The sequence below is a fragment of the Gossypium hirsutum genome, chromosome A05 (assembly GCF_007990345.1).
Source record: "Gossypium hirsutum isolate 1008001.06 chromosome A05, Gossypium_hirsutum_v2.1, whole genome shotgun sequence".
Classification (NCBI taxonomy): domain Eukaryota; kingdom Viridiplantae; phylum Streptophyta; class Magnoliopsida; order Malvales; family Malvaceae; genus Gossypium; species Gossypium hirsutum.
The window spans coordinates 60,420,541-60,435,108 of record NC_053428.1 but is presented as its reverse complement, the minus strand read 5'-3'; the positions used below and the strand labels follow the sequence as shown (position 1 = coordinate 60,435,108).

The window sequence follows — 14,568 nt, the reverse complement described above, 5'->3', positions numbered from 1 at the left end:
TGCAAATTTTTGCTTTATTACATGAAATTTATGCATAAATTAAATTATTTCATGTTATTTATTAATGTGTTATATTTAATTGTGCAATGGGACCATGAAGTTTATTTAATAAAGAGCTTATTATAAAGTTTCATGAACATAAGCTATTTATTTTCTATATTGGACAACAAAACCATGCTAAATGGGTCAACAATGTGTTATTTTCACCTAGTTAAAATTATGCTACATGGAGTACAAGTCTAATTATTTAATGGGTCACAGAATCGTCCAACAAGGAGGAGTCAAGCCTAAATTTAGCACAAGCATGTTGGCTACCTAAAAATCTATTTTAGGATATTTACTGGAGGTCCCAACATTTAAAGATTCATTGGAAATCAACACACAAAGATAGTCCTTGAAACCGTCTAACCCATGCCTAAATTTAGCATGATTCTATGCTTAAATAAATGAACAATCATCCACCTTCTTCCACAAAATGTGGTTGGCCAAGCATTGGAGAAAATAGAGGGATTCCAATCCCTATATTTAGTAAACTCTACCATCTACTTCAAGTATAAATATCCCCACTCATTCTCTATTTCAATTATCCCTCATCCCTACAACCCTCATTCTCTACATATCTTATTTCATACCATTCTTCCGTTCTCTTATTTCCTCTCTTCATTACCATACATAGCATCCCATGTTTTCTTTCTTAGCCAAAAACCTTGATAAGATTATCTCTTGGCCGGCCACCTTGAGAAGCCATTAGCAAAGGAGCAACGCAAGGACTGGAGGAAAACATCTTCAATTAGAGTTCACAAGACTGCTGATTCGATAGAGTTTATTCTTCCTTTACTTTGTTATTTTTATTTTAATCATGTTTGCAATGTACTTTATTATCTTTCCATAAAAAATGGTAGCTTAATTTTGTTTAGCTAGGATGATTGCATTTATTTACTGAAGTTTGTTTCAATCATGTCTACATTGTTTGTGCCTCAATCGATCTTGTTTTCAATTAAACTCAAGTATGTATTTCATTCATACGTGATTGGATACATTAGAATTAGTTGAGAGATCCTAACCAGATGATGGCTAGGGACACAATAATTGAAATGTGCATGCTTAATTTAGATCCTAACCTGACTAAATTAAAGGTTCATAATAACTTTAACAAGCTCTATTATCTTGCATAGTTTTTTTTTTGGTTTATGTGATTAAATTGTTTCAAACCTAAACCGTCCTTGTTACTTTACATGAATCCTAAGAAACCATTAGTTTAATATTATCAGTAAAATGTATGTTTTACTAAGTAAAAGATTCTGAAAGGACTTAATTTGGTTTCCAAACTCATGAAAGATCGAGTTGCCATGGAATAATTTCGAACACTGTGAAGCATGATAAAAGTAAGCTAAGTTGAATGATGTAATTATCCTAGCCTATTCATGTTATTGATTGTTGAAGTTTGTGTTTTTGCTAAATTCATTCATACATTTCATTTTATACTTTGTATTTAGTTTAAATTGCATTAGGGATTAATCTTGCATCTAGATAATATAATTTAGTTAATCACCCATTACTCAAGATATTGTGTTTTTATCATCAAATTATTTACTTTAATTTTGCAGTATATTGATTAACATACACAATCCCTGTAGAGACAATAACTCTTTTACTTAATTATTACTTGATAAAGAATGTGTAAACTTGCATAAATCGAGCATTACAAATTTTTGGCACCGTTTCTAGGGACTATTGCCTTTATCATTTTTGTGAAATTATTCTTTTCAATTTGGTTGTTATTTCATTTTTATCTAACTTCTAACCTTGCAAATTTATTCTTTATTCTTTATTTTTTAGGTGTTTATGAGCATAAATCAAATTATCAATTTATTACCTATGGACCTTGAGATCGAGTGAACATTTAGACAAAGAAGACATGAAAGATTAGCTCAAAGACAAGTTAGGATGGAACTTGGAAATCAAAATGATGGACAAGGAAATGGAGCCAATCATGTGCACAATCCAATCCTTATTGTTGATGATAGAGATCGTGCCATAAGACAGTAAACTGTGCCACTCTTCAATGAATTAAATTTGAGAATTAGGAGACTGGAGATTGAGGCACTGTAATTTGAATTGAAACTAGTGATGTTTCAAATTCCCCAAACGGTGGGTCAGTTTAGTGGAATTACCACAGAAGATTCTCACCTTCACCTTTGATTATTCATGGAGATGAGCGATTCATTTAAGATAACCTGTATGACTGATGACGCGTTAAGGTTGAAGTTGTTTCCATACTCGTTGTGAGATCAAGCACGAGCATGGCTTAATTTGTTGCCACCAAGTTCAATATCTACATGGCAAGAATTAGCATAAAGATTTTTAGTTAAGTATTTCCCACCTAGCAAAAATGCTATGTTGCGAAATGAAATAACCACTTTTCAACAATTGGATGATGAGCATTTGTACGAGGCATAGGAGAGATTCAAAAAATTACTTCATAAGTGCCCTTATCATGGGATTCCACCTGTATCCAGTTGAAGACATTTTATAATGGTTTTAATGCACACACAAGGTTAATGGTAGATGCTTCTGCGAATGGTTTGATTTTGTCTAAGTCTTATAATGAGGCTTATGAGATCAATGAGAAGATCACTAGTAACAACTATCAATAGCCAACAAATTGAGCAACTTTAGGAAGACGAGTAGTTGGAGTGCACGAAGTGTTGCACATACATCACTCGTAGCTTAGGTATCTTCTATTTCTTTAATGTTGAAACAGTTTATTGTTAATGGTTTGAATAATTTTTCAGTTTAGTCACCAAGTCAGTTTGATGTTGTTTCTTGCATATACTATGGGGATGGTCATTCTTTCGAGAATTGTCTATCAAATCCCAAGTCAGTTTATTACGTAAGAAATCAACACTAAAATAGAAGTGGACACGAACCACAGTCCACCTTCTACAATCCTTCATGGTGAAACTATCCAAACTTTTCTTGGAGTAACCAAGAAAATGGACTGAACAACAGTTACATGTAGCATAAACCCAACCAATCTCAAGGATTTAATCAACAAGGTCCAAAACCACAACAAGTTGGGTCATCCAATAGTTTGGAGAAATTTTTAAAGGCGTACATGGTGAAGAATTATGTTTTAATCCAGAGCCAATAGCAACACTGAAAAATTTGGAGAACCAAATGGCCAGTTAGATACGAAGCTTCGTAACCAACCGTAAGGAGCCTAGCCGAATGATAAAAAAAAAGAATTCTAGGTAATAAACATTGCAAAGTAGTTGCCTTACGAAGTGGTAAGACTTTGGAACTGAAAGAGGTTGTGATTGAAGATGAACCCATTGAAAAGGAGGGAAGTCAACCAACAGTTGAAATTCCTACACCAGCTGAGCTAGAACTTACAAAGTCTAATGAGGTAAAACTTAAACTAGTGAATTCTGAAAAACTAACACTTCTTTAGATGTAGATTTATCTCCTTAGAAAATTTATCTAATCCAACCCAAAGTTCTATCACCTCCATATCCTTAAAAGTTCTAGCCAAATAAGCAGAAATAGGAGGTACAATTCAAGAGATTTTTGGATGTTCTAAAGCAACTTCACATCAACATCCTATTGGTGGAGGCTTTAGAGAAAATGCCTAATTATGTAAAGTTCATGAAGGACATCTTATCTAAGAAGAAAAGACTTATTGAATATGAGACTGTCGCTTTAACGAAGTAGTGTAGTGCGTTTATACAGAATAAGCTTCCTGCGAAACTGAAGGACCCTGGAAGCTTTACTATACCTTGTAATATTAGAGAATATTACTGTAGTAAAGCTCTGTGTGACTTAGGAGTGAGCATCAAGTTGATGCACAAGTTTATGAATTTTGTGTATTTGTGAAATAAGGACCAAATAGTAAGAAATGTGAAAGTTTAGGGCTAAAGTGTAAAAATGCCCAAATATGTGTTTAAGGATTTAATTGAATAAGTAATTGACTAAATGGGTTAATTTTGAATACATATAGATCAAGAAAGAAAGAATTCGGATTTAGATCGGGGGAAATCAAAAGTTATCGAGTAATCGATCTGATTCGTCAATTTCGAGTACGAGGTAAGTTCGTATGTGGTAATTTCATTATAAATGTATGTTATATGCTTTGGTATTGCATAAAATGTGATTATGAAATTACGAATAATGTTTGAATGGTGAATAGGACTATACAAATGTGTTCGACGATAAAATCGACAAGTGAAACTTCCCGGTTGAACCTTATGAATAGTTAGGATGCTAATGACATGTCATTAGGTTAATGTATTGGCTTCAGGCCAAGATATCGACACTTCGAGTACGAATAATACCTTGATATGGCTACAGGCCATGGTATAGGTATTCAGAGAGGAGTTACCTTGATTTGGCTATGGGCCATGGCATAGGAACTCTGGGATAAGTTACCTTGATTTGGCTACGGGCCATGGTATAGGTACTTATCGATTGTAATCCTTAAGTATTCAATTTCTATTGCAAATGGTTCAACGGGAAAAGAATGATGTATTTGAGAAAGAGGTTAGTACGAGGTGGTATAGATACTACGGAACCTATTTGAGTATTAAATTGAGAAAGTTCAATGAGATGGTATTTAATCATGTTATGAGACATGATAAAGGTTTGTGGTCAATGTGATTTGGTTCGGTAATATGAAAATAGTTAAATTTCATTTATTTGATGAATTAAGATACTCACTTACGAACTTACTAAGCAATAAAGCTCACTGTGTGTTATTTGCCTATGTTTTATAGATAATCAAAGCTAGTTCAAACTTAGGGATCGTCAGGAACCGTCATCACACTATTGATCATTTTGTTGGTACTTTTGGAGCCTTCTATATATGGTATATGGCATGTATAGGCTAGTATCATTATGGTACATTTTGTGTTATGAAATTATAGTTATGTGATTTGGCTTGTATTTGGTAAAGTTGTGGGATGTGAATTTTCCTTATAGAATGTGTTTATATATGCTATGTGATATAAATGATATGCCTTGTGAATTTGGCATAGTATGGTATGAAATTAAGGTAATGAATTGGTGTTATTTTGAGTTTTCAGTTAGTTATTTTGAAGGATGAAGAAATGCATATTGAAATTAGGTGGAATGGATGAATTTGGCATATGAAATCTATATGATTGGAGTAGTAAATGTGTATTAAATTGGCTAATGTTATTATGGCATGAGTTTTGTATGAGTTAATGATGTTTTAGATGCTTATAAATGTGTTGAAATGGTATACAGTGTCTTGTTATAGGAAGGCATGAGGAGGGTGAGAAATGTGACTTTAACCAAGCCTATTTTCACACCACAAGGCCGAGCACACAGGTGTGTGGCTTGACCGTGTGTGACACATGGCCTTGGTACACAGCTGTGTGTCCCCTAGGGTACTCTTTTCGAATTAAGTTAGTATACCCTACAGGTTTGGCACAGCTTAGATACACGGGTGTGTCTACTGGCCGTGTGTGGCACACGGGTTGGCACACAGGCATGTGGACTGACCGTGTGACCCAAGTTAGTAGCCCCTCTAAATTCCGCACGGCCTGAGACGTTATGGTTGAATCTAGCGGTGTCACATTGATGTGTTCCTCAAAATCGTGATTTCATTGAAAAGTTAATCACCTTTAAAACATTATTAATTTCATTGAAAATCTCTTTCAGTTGCGGAAGCTAATTTAAATTAAAGAAGTTTAAAACATGTATTTCTAAAAACAGTAATTGGTTTGAAAACTCGTCTTTTCCTAGACTAGCAATTTAGGGTGAGTAATCAAAAGCCTGTTTAAAAGTAAATCCCACAAATGGTCTTATTACAAACCAGAAATCCCAAAGTGAAAAATACGAATAAGAAATTTAATGTAGTAGTAGGAGCAGTCGTATGGCCATCTCCGAGTCCTTCGCAGCACCGATCCGCTTAACGCTGAGGACTACTTGTATAGTTGAAAACGGGGTGAGTTTACGAAAACTCAGTGTGTAATCCCCTTCCAATATAAAAATAGTCAGTCATATAAACATTATATAGAAGCAGTCTGGGCCAGAGCCCATTACAAAATCAGAGGCCGAATATAGGTGGGCCTAAGTCCAATACAGTAACAGTGTGGCCTAAAAGGATTGCAACAGTGCAATAAATATGATAGCTATAAGCTATAAACAGAATGGCACAAAGCCATCAGTAGCTATAGTATGACTGGCACAGAGCCATCAGTCGATAATATGATCGATACAGAGCCATCAGTAACGGTAATATGATCGGCACAGAGCCATGATCAAGATGGCACGGAGCCATAATTGGGATGGCATAGAGCCATCTTCAGAATGGCACAGAGCCATAATCAGATCAAGTGGCTTAAAGCCATCGGTAGGTCCACAGTCGTCTCGCTCGACCCGTGCGACCTTAACAGAATAGTCCACAGTCATCTCGTGCGACCTGTGCAACCTTAACAGATCAATACTGGATCCACAGTCGTCTTGTGCAACCTATGCAATCCTATTAGAACTTCCTCCATATCAATGTCCCAACCCCATATAATATGTCATGCTCAATCATCACACGTGAATGCATAATGGCCATGCTCAGTAACAATAATTTAAACATATATTAAAAGCATATCAGTCTTACAACCACCATCAAGTCAGTTAAAACACAGTCATACGATCACAGCCAAATTGGTCAAATTCATAGTCTAAGTCGGTCATTTACCCATATGGGAAAAACAGTCATTTTACCTGACTAAGGTATTTCGGTAATTTTACAAACAGGGGGTATTTCAATAATCTTACAAACTGGGGGTATTTCAGTAATCTTACAAACTGAGGGTCTTAATGACCCAACAGATGGTCCACTGTCACTTCAAGCGACTTAAGTAACCTAAACAGACATAATGGTGAAAGTGGGCTGAAGACCCATTACTCGGCCCAAGTGGGCCCATTTAGCCCAGGAACAACCACAGCTATGCAAACATCACAGTCCAAACAACACTTACCACATCACATACATTTATCCGTGTGGGCCCATAAGCCCATTGGGCCCACATGGCCTATTTAGCCCAACGAGGCCCCGAATAGCCCAAGACCACGAGAGCACTCGTGGTGGCCTCTACAGTCTAATGCCCATGTCTGTGGGCTCGATTCACCACACGTGTGATCGCACGCCCATGTCGCGTCATATGCCATATTTTTGGCTTTTCGGCATTTCGCTGATATACAGTCATAGCAGTGTAAACAACACATACTTCCGGCTTTCAAACGATTATTGCATATAGCATAAAAATACACACACTTTTGGCTTTTTAGCCGATCATCAAACATAGCATATGGTTACACACCTGATCACGTAGAGTACTAAGAATTCACGATCGCTGAAACCTATTCAAACATTACAACAGTTAATCACTTCTCAATAGAGTTAAAAGAACATTAACCAAACCCCTAGCTGAAGGATCGACTACCACTTACCTTGACTCGAATGGTCAACTGTGATTTTCCTACTTAATCCAAAGTTTGGTGCAGTCACCCTTCCGCAACTTGGCGAAAAGTCCCGAACTATCGACACCCTACGTCGCTTAAACTTGAGGGCGGAGGCTACGCGTCCACTCCCAGTTGACACCACTGTCATTACTCTATTGCTAGAACCCTCTTTGCTCATGGAGAATTCAAGAAACAAACCAAGTAAACAACATCTGAACGATAAGAGAGGGAGAATTCGACACCTAAGGGAGAGGAATTATTTGGTTATAATCCGCACAAGAAGAAAGCGAATAGATATCCCGTAAGAGAAACAAAAGAAACAAACATACTTATTGGTCTGATGGATAAATATTGCTACACCGAAGTCTGAGTAAGAGAGGGGAAAAAGAATAGTCATTTGACAAAAACCGAAAGAAATGACAAAAAGGAAGAAGTAAAAGGTATCTAGCAAGAACTCAAAAGAAAAGAGAATACAACTAAAGGGCTAATCGAAAGGGGAAGTACTAGTGAACGAATGCCGAAGTGAAAAATAAAAAAAAGAAGCAGAATAGAATTGATCATAGTACTCAAAATAATAGATGAAGGATTTATGAAAATAGGTCAAAATGTATTTGGCCACTGGCTAAGTTGTTGCAAAGGAAAAAACAAAAAAAAAACAATTATCACCAAAAGCCGACATTGAAAAGCACCCTCTCCAGTCGAATTTCTGAGTACTTCCTAAGCAAGTTTGGCAGAGTCTTACCTCAGTTCAAACTACCCTTTTTTCGCCTAAAATCCCTCCATGATTTCCTCCTCAATCTTCTCCTTGATTTTCTCCATAATCCATTCCTTGACCAGTTCAAATTCCAACCACCCTTGTAGTGTTTTATTCAAACTCCGCCACTCACACAGCAAAGGAGTAAAATAAATACTCATTTGTGCATAGAGTGACTCGAACTCAAGCACCCTTGCCACCTTAATGACGCCACAATCCACAGGACTACAAGCCCATCTTGTGTCACATTTTAATCTTAATTATTAAAAAGGCTTACTTCCAAGTACCAAGAGTTTTATTCACTTAATTCAAAAATTTAGCTAAAGCCCAGGTTTGAACCCAGGACTTCTCCAACACTTCCAAATATGCCCAAATACTTAGCCACTAAAGCCAACATGTAATTTGTGATATTTCTCACACACATAAACTTTTATGTGTTCTCACTCTCAAGGCCCCAATCCTTCTAGGCCCAAATTCGGGGCGTTACAATTCACCCCTCCTTAAAGAAATTTCATCCCTGAAATTTCCAACTAATGGGTAGTCATGTAACAACTACACCACTATGCTGCCGTTGCGCACTCTGATCCTATTATTACTAACACACTGTAGCTAGAATTTGAAACCTCACATGCACACATCGAACACACCTAACTGATAAAGCAAGCAAATAGATATCACACATGTATACAATTTTTATAACCAAATCATCATATTCAAACATCCAGAATAAATACCAAATCTAAATACAGTCCAATATCTAAAGAAACCATAATATTTCTATCTACTGCATTTCAGTGAAAACAAGTAATAGTTTTAGAATGACTTACAGAATCGGCGCCGTAGACTCGGTAACCCACACTTTCAGGAAAACATTCAGAAATAAAGAAATATTTTGAATACTCCAAATCTTTTCAAATCCTTTGAAACAATTCTTTCATAACTACAATTTTAAAACCCAATCCACAGCCGAGTTTTGCAACTTGGCTCTTATACCACTAAATGTAACACCTCAAACCCGGCCTAGACGTTATGGCCGAATCTAGCGGTGTCATATTGAAGTGTTCCTCGAAATAGTGATTTCATTGAAAAGTTAATCACCTTTAAAACATTATTAATTTCATTGAAAATCTCTTTCAGTTGCGGAAGGTAATTTAAATTAAAGAATTTTAAAACATATATTTCTAAAAATAGTAATTGGTTTGAAAACTCATCTTTTCCTAGACTAGCAGTTAAGGGTAAGTAATCAGAAGCCCATTTAAAAGTAAATCCCACAAATGGTCTTATTACAAACTAGAAATCCCAAAGTCAAAAATACGAATAAGCAATTTAACGTAGCAGTAGGAGTAGTCGTGTGGCCATTTCTGAGTCCTTTGCAGCACCGATCCGCCTAACGCTGGGGACTACCTGTACAGTTGAAAACGGGGTGAGTTTACAAAAACTTAGTGTGTAATCCCCTTTCAATATAAAAACAGTCAGTCATATAAACATTATACAGAAGCAGTCTGGGCCAAAGCCCATTACAGAATCAGAGGCTGAATATAGGTGGGCCTAAGCCCAAAATAGTAACAGTGTGGCCTAAAAGGAATGCAACAGTGCAATTATGGAACCTATCTCAATCCAGCCAACACACCACCCATACCAACCAACACACCATATGGGGATAACATCGACCCACCCAGCCAGTACACCAATATCACAGCAAAGCTGGCAATAATAGTAACGTAGCAGGGCTACCAGTAACAGTATCAAAGCAAGGCTGCTAGTAACAGAATGGCTAAGAGCCACAAATATGATAGCTATAAGTTATAAATAGGATGGTATAAAGCCATTAGTAGCTATAGTATGATATGCACAAAGCCATCAATCGGTAATATGATCGATACAAAGCCATTAGTAACGGTAATATATCGGCACAGAGCCATGGTCAAGATGGCATGGAGCCATTATCGGGATGGCACAGAGCCATCTTCAGAATGGCACAGAGCCATAATCAGATCAAGTGGCTTAAAGCCATCGGTAGGTGCACAGTCGTCTCGCTCGACCCGTGCGACCTTAATAGAATAGTCCACAGTCGTCTCATGTGACTCGTGCAACCTTAACAGAATAGTCCACAGTCGTCTCGTGTGACCTGTGCAACCTTAACAGATCAATACTAGACCTACAGTGTCTCGTGTGACCTATGCAATCCTATCAAAACTTCCTCCGTATCAATGTCCCAACCCCATGCAATATGTCTTGCTCAATCATCACACGTGTATGCATAATGGCCATGCTCAGTAACAATCATTTGAACATATATTAAAAGCATATCAGTCGTACAACCACTATCAATTCAGTTAAAACACGGTCATACGATCACAGTCAAATCGGCCAAATTCATAGTCTAAGTCGGTCATTTACCCATAAGGGCAAAACAATTATTTTACCCTATAGGGGTATTTCGATAATTTTACAAACGGAGGTCTTAACGACTTAACAGATGGTCCACCGTCACCTTGGGTGACTTAAGTAACCTAAACAGACATAACGGTGCAAGTGGGCAGCAGACCCATTACTCGGCCCAAGTGGGCCCACACACTTGTGTGGCCCATTTAGCCTAGAAACAGCCACAGCTATGCAAATCTCAGAGTCCAAACAACACTTACCACATCACATTCATTTATCCGTATAGGCCCACGAGCCTATTGGGCCACACATCCCATTTAGCCCAACGAGGCACAGAATAGCCCATGACCACGAGAGCACTGTGGTGGCTTCTACAGTCTAACGCCCATGTCCGTAGGCTCAGTTCACCACACGTACGATCTGACGCCTATGTGGCATCATACGCCATATTTTCGACTTTTTAGCATTTCGCCGATCTACAGTCATAGCAGTGTAAACAACATATACTTTCAGGTTTTAAATGATTATCGCATACCGCATACAAATACACACTTTCAGCTTTTCATTCGATCATCAAACATAGCATACGGTTACACACCTGATCACGTAGAGTACTAAGAATTCCCGAGCGTCGAAACCTATTCAAACATAACAACAGTTAATCACTTCTCAATAGAGTTAAAAGAACATTAACAAAACCTCTAGCCAAAGGATTGACTACCACTTACTTTGACTCGAACAGTCAACTGTGATTTGCCTACTTAATCGAAAGTTTGGTGCAGTCACCCTTCCACAACCTGGCAGAAAGTCCCGAACCTCTAACACCCTATGTCGCTTAAACTTGGGGGCAGAGGCTACGCGTCCACTCCCAGTTGACACCACTATCATCACTCTATTGCTAGAACCCCTTTTTCTCATCTAGAATTCTAGAAACAAACCAAGAAAACAACATCCGAACGATAAGAGAGGGAGAATTCGACACGTAAGGGAGAAGAATTATTTGGATATAATTCGTACAAGAAGAAAGCGAATAGATATCCCTTAAGAGAAATAAAAGAAACAAACACACTTACTGATTTGATGGATAAATATTGCTACACCGAAGTCTGGGTAAGAGAGGGGAAAAAGAATAGTCATGACAAAAATTGAAAGAAATGATAAAAAGGAAGAAGAAAAAGGTATCTAGCAATAACTCAAAAGAAAAGAGAATACAACTAAAGAGCTAACCGAAAGGGGAAGTATGGGTGAATGAATGCTAAAGTGAAAAATAGAAAAAAGAAGCAGAACAAAATTGATCGTAGTACTCAAAAGCATAGATGAATGAGTTATGAAAACAGGTCAAAATGTATTCAGCCACTCAAGGAAAGTATACGGCTAAGATGTTACAAAGGAAAAAACCCAAAAAATAATTATCACTAAAAGCCGAAATTGAAAAGCACCTTCCCCAGCTGAATTTCTAAGTACTTCCCAAGCAAATTTGGCACAGTCTTACCTCACTCCTAAGTACTTCTTTGTACATATAGTGACTCGAACTCAAGCACCTTCGCCACCTTAATGATGCCATAATCCACATGACTACAAGCTCATCTTGTGTCACATTTTAATCTTAATTATTAAAAAAGCTTACTTCCAAGTACCAAGGGTTTTATTCACTTAATTCAAAAATTTAGCTAAAGCCCAGGTTTGAACCTAGGATTTCTCCAACACTTCCAAATATGCCCAAATAATTAGCCACTAAAGCCAACATGTAATTTGTGATATTTCTCCCACATATAAACTTTTATGTGTTCTCACTCTCAAGGCCCCAATCCTTCTAGGCCCAAATTCGAGGCGTTATAGTGCAAGTCAGTATGTATGCCCTATTTTCACACAGTCCGTGACAAGGGCATGTCAGGTGGCCGTGTGAGGCACACAGCCTGTTTAAACGGGCGTGTGACCCTTGGATGTTGGAAAATTTTATGTGTTTATTAAATTTTAGAAATGTTATCGTTTTAGTCCCGAACCTCTTGTAATCATGTTTATGGTCTAGTAGAGCCTTATAAGGGACATTGAGTTATATTTGATTGATGTTTATGTGAAAATGTATGTTTTATGTTGTGATTGATTGGTAATGCCTTGTAACCTTATTCTAGCTATGAATACGGGTTAAGGGTGTTACATTTTATTGGTATCAAAGCCAGATTTAATCGATTCTAGGCTAACGTAGCGTATGAGAGTCTAGCTATACATGCCATATATATAAATTGTGATAGTGTGATGATTCCTGACAGTTAAAATGTGTTTTTCATATATTAAATAGATCCCGAATGAACAATAGCTGATGATGTGGAAAGTAATGCGCTTGCTCTCGCTCAAGGGGTAGTGTCGGCTGATTCTAGGCTGATTTCAAGTAGTCAAGGGGGAGAGGCTAAGCAAGCCTTCTTCCAAATGATAAGTGAGTGGTTCACAGAGTTTGTTTGAATGAATTTGACTGCTCAACAACCTCCACCTCGCCTATTCCTCAACAAGTCCCAATTGTGCTGTAAGTGATAGATCCGATTCGATTGAGTAAGCCACTAGTAGATAAGATACATAAACGCGGTGCTAACCGTTGATGATGATACTGAAATAGCTGAGTTCTGGCTTGAGAACACGATCAGAGTATGCAATAAGTTGTCTTGTACTTCTGATGAATGTATCAAATGTGTGGTATCTTTACTAAAAAATAATGCATATCATTGGTGGAAAAAATTTAACATCGGTAGTTCCTAAAGAACAAGTTACTTGAGAGTTCTTTCAATTCAAATTTCGAAAAAAGTACATAAGTCAGTGATTTCTCGATCAGAAACGTAAAGAGTTTCTAGAATTGAAACAAGGCCGGATGACTGTCACTGAGTATGAAAGAGAATTTGTACGTTTAAGCAAGTATGCCCAGGAATATGTTTCTACCGAGGAGATTATGTGTAAAAGGTTTATTGATGGGTTGAATGAAGATATAAAACTTCTAGTCGGAATTTTGGAAATCAAAGAATTTATTGTTTTAGTTTAAAGGGATTGTAAAGCTGAAGATCTCAAGAAAGAAAAGAGAAAAGCAGTTTCAGAGGCTAGAGAGACCAGAAAAAGATCGATGAGTAAACCATATCAATCTTCATCAAAGAAATTCAAAGATTTGTATATTCACCCGATTGCTTCGATTGGATATCTGAACAAGGATCGTTCTAAACAATATTTCGGTTCTAAAGATCAAGCTACATCAGTAGCTAGTGTTGGCAGTGTAAGAGACAATAAACCTGAATGTCAGTACTATGGACGACGACATTTCGGAGGGTGTTGGAATAAAAGTAATAAAGCTTGCTACAAATGTGGTTCGTTAGAACACTTTATTCTAGATTGCCTGGAATTAGATGAGAAAGACAAAGTTCAGAATGTTAGATCAAGTAATACTGCTGTTAGAGGGAGACCACCCCGAAACACTGGAAATATGAGTGGTAACTAAAGTGTTGCTAGAGATTCTGTTGTGAGATCTAAGGCACGAGCACTTGCTCGAGCTTATGCTATCCGTGCACGGGAGAAAGCATCCTCGCCAGACTTTATAACCAGTACTTTCACTCTTTATGTTACTAAAGTTATGCATTGATAGATCTGGGATCAGCTCATTTGTATATATGTGTGGATTTAGTATTCAGTAAGGCTTTGTTATAGAGTCTATTGAATTTATGATTAGAGTATCAAACCTCTTAGACAAGTATGTGTTGGTTGATAAAGTGTGTAAGAACTGTCCATTGATGATTCGGGATTCCTGTTTTCTAGCCGATCTGATGTTGTTACCATTTGATGAATTTGATATAATTCTGGGTATGGATTGGCGTTGCATGATGCTATTGTAAATTGCAAACGAAAAATGATTGATCTAAGATGTCAGAATATTGAGATTATTCGCATTGAGTTAGATGATCTGAATGGCT

At 37.2% G+C, this 14,568-nt stretch overlaps 1 non-coding gene across 1 annotated transcript; it reads right to left on the bottom strand.

The window, feature by feature from the left end:
• Nucleotides 1-2,397: 2,397 nt before the first annotated feature.
• Nucleotides 2,398-2,504, bottom strand: LOC121230034 (small nucleolar RNA R71). Its single transcript, XR_005927986.1, has one exon. It is a non-coding gene; the product is annotated as a small nucleolar RNA R71 (small nucleolar RNA).
• Between the last annotated feature and the right edge of the window lie 12,064 nt (nucleotides 2,505-14,568).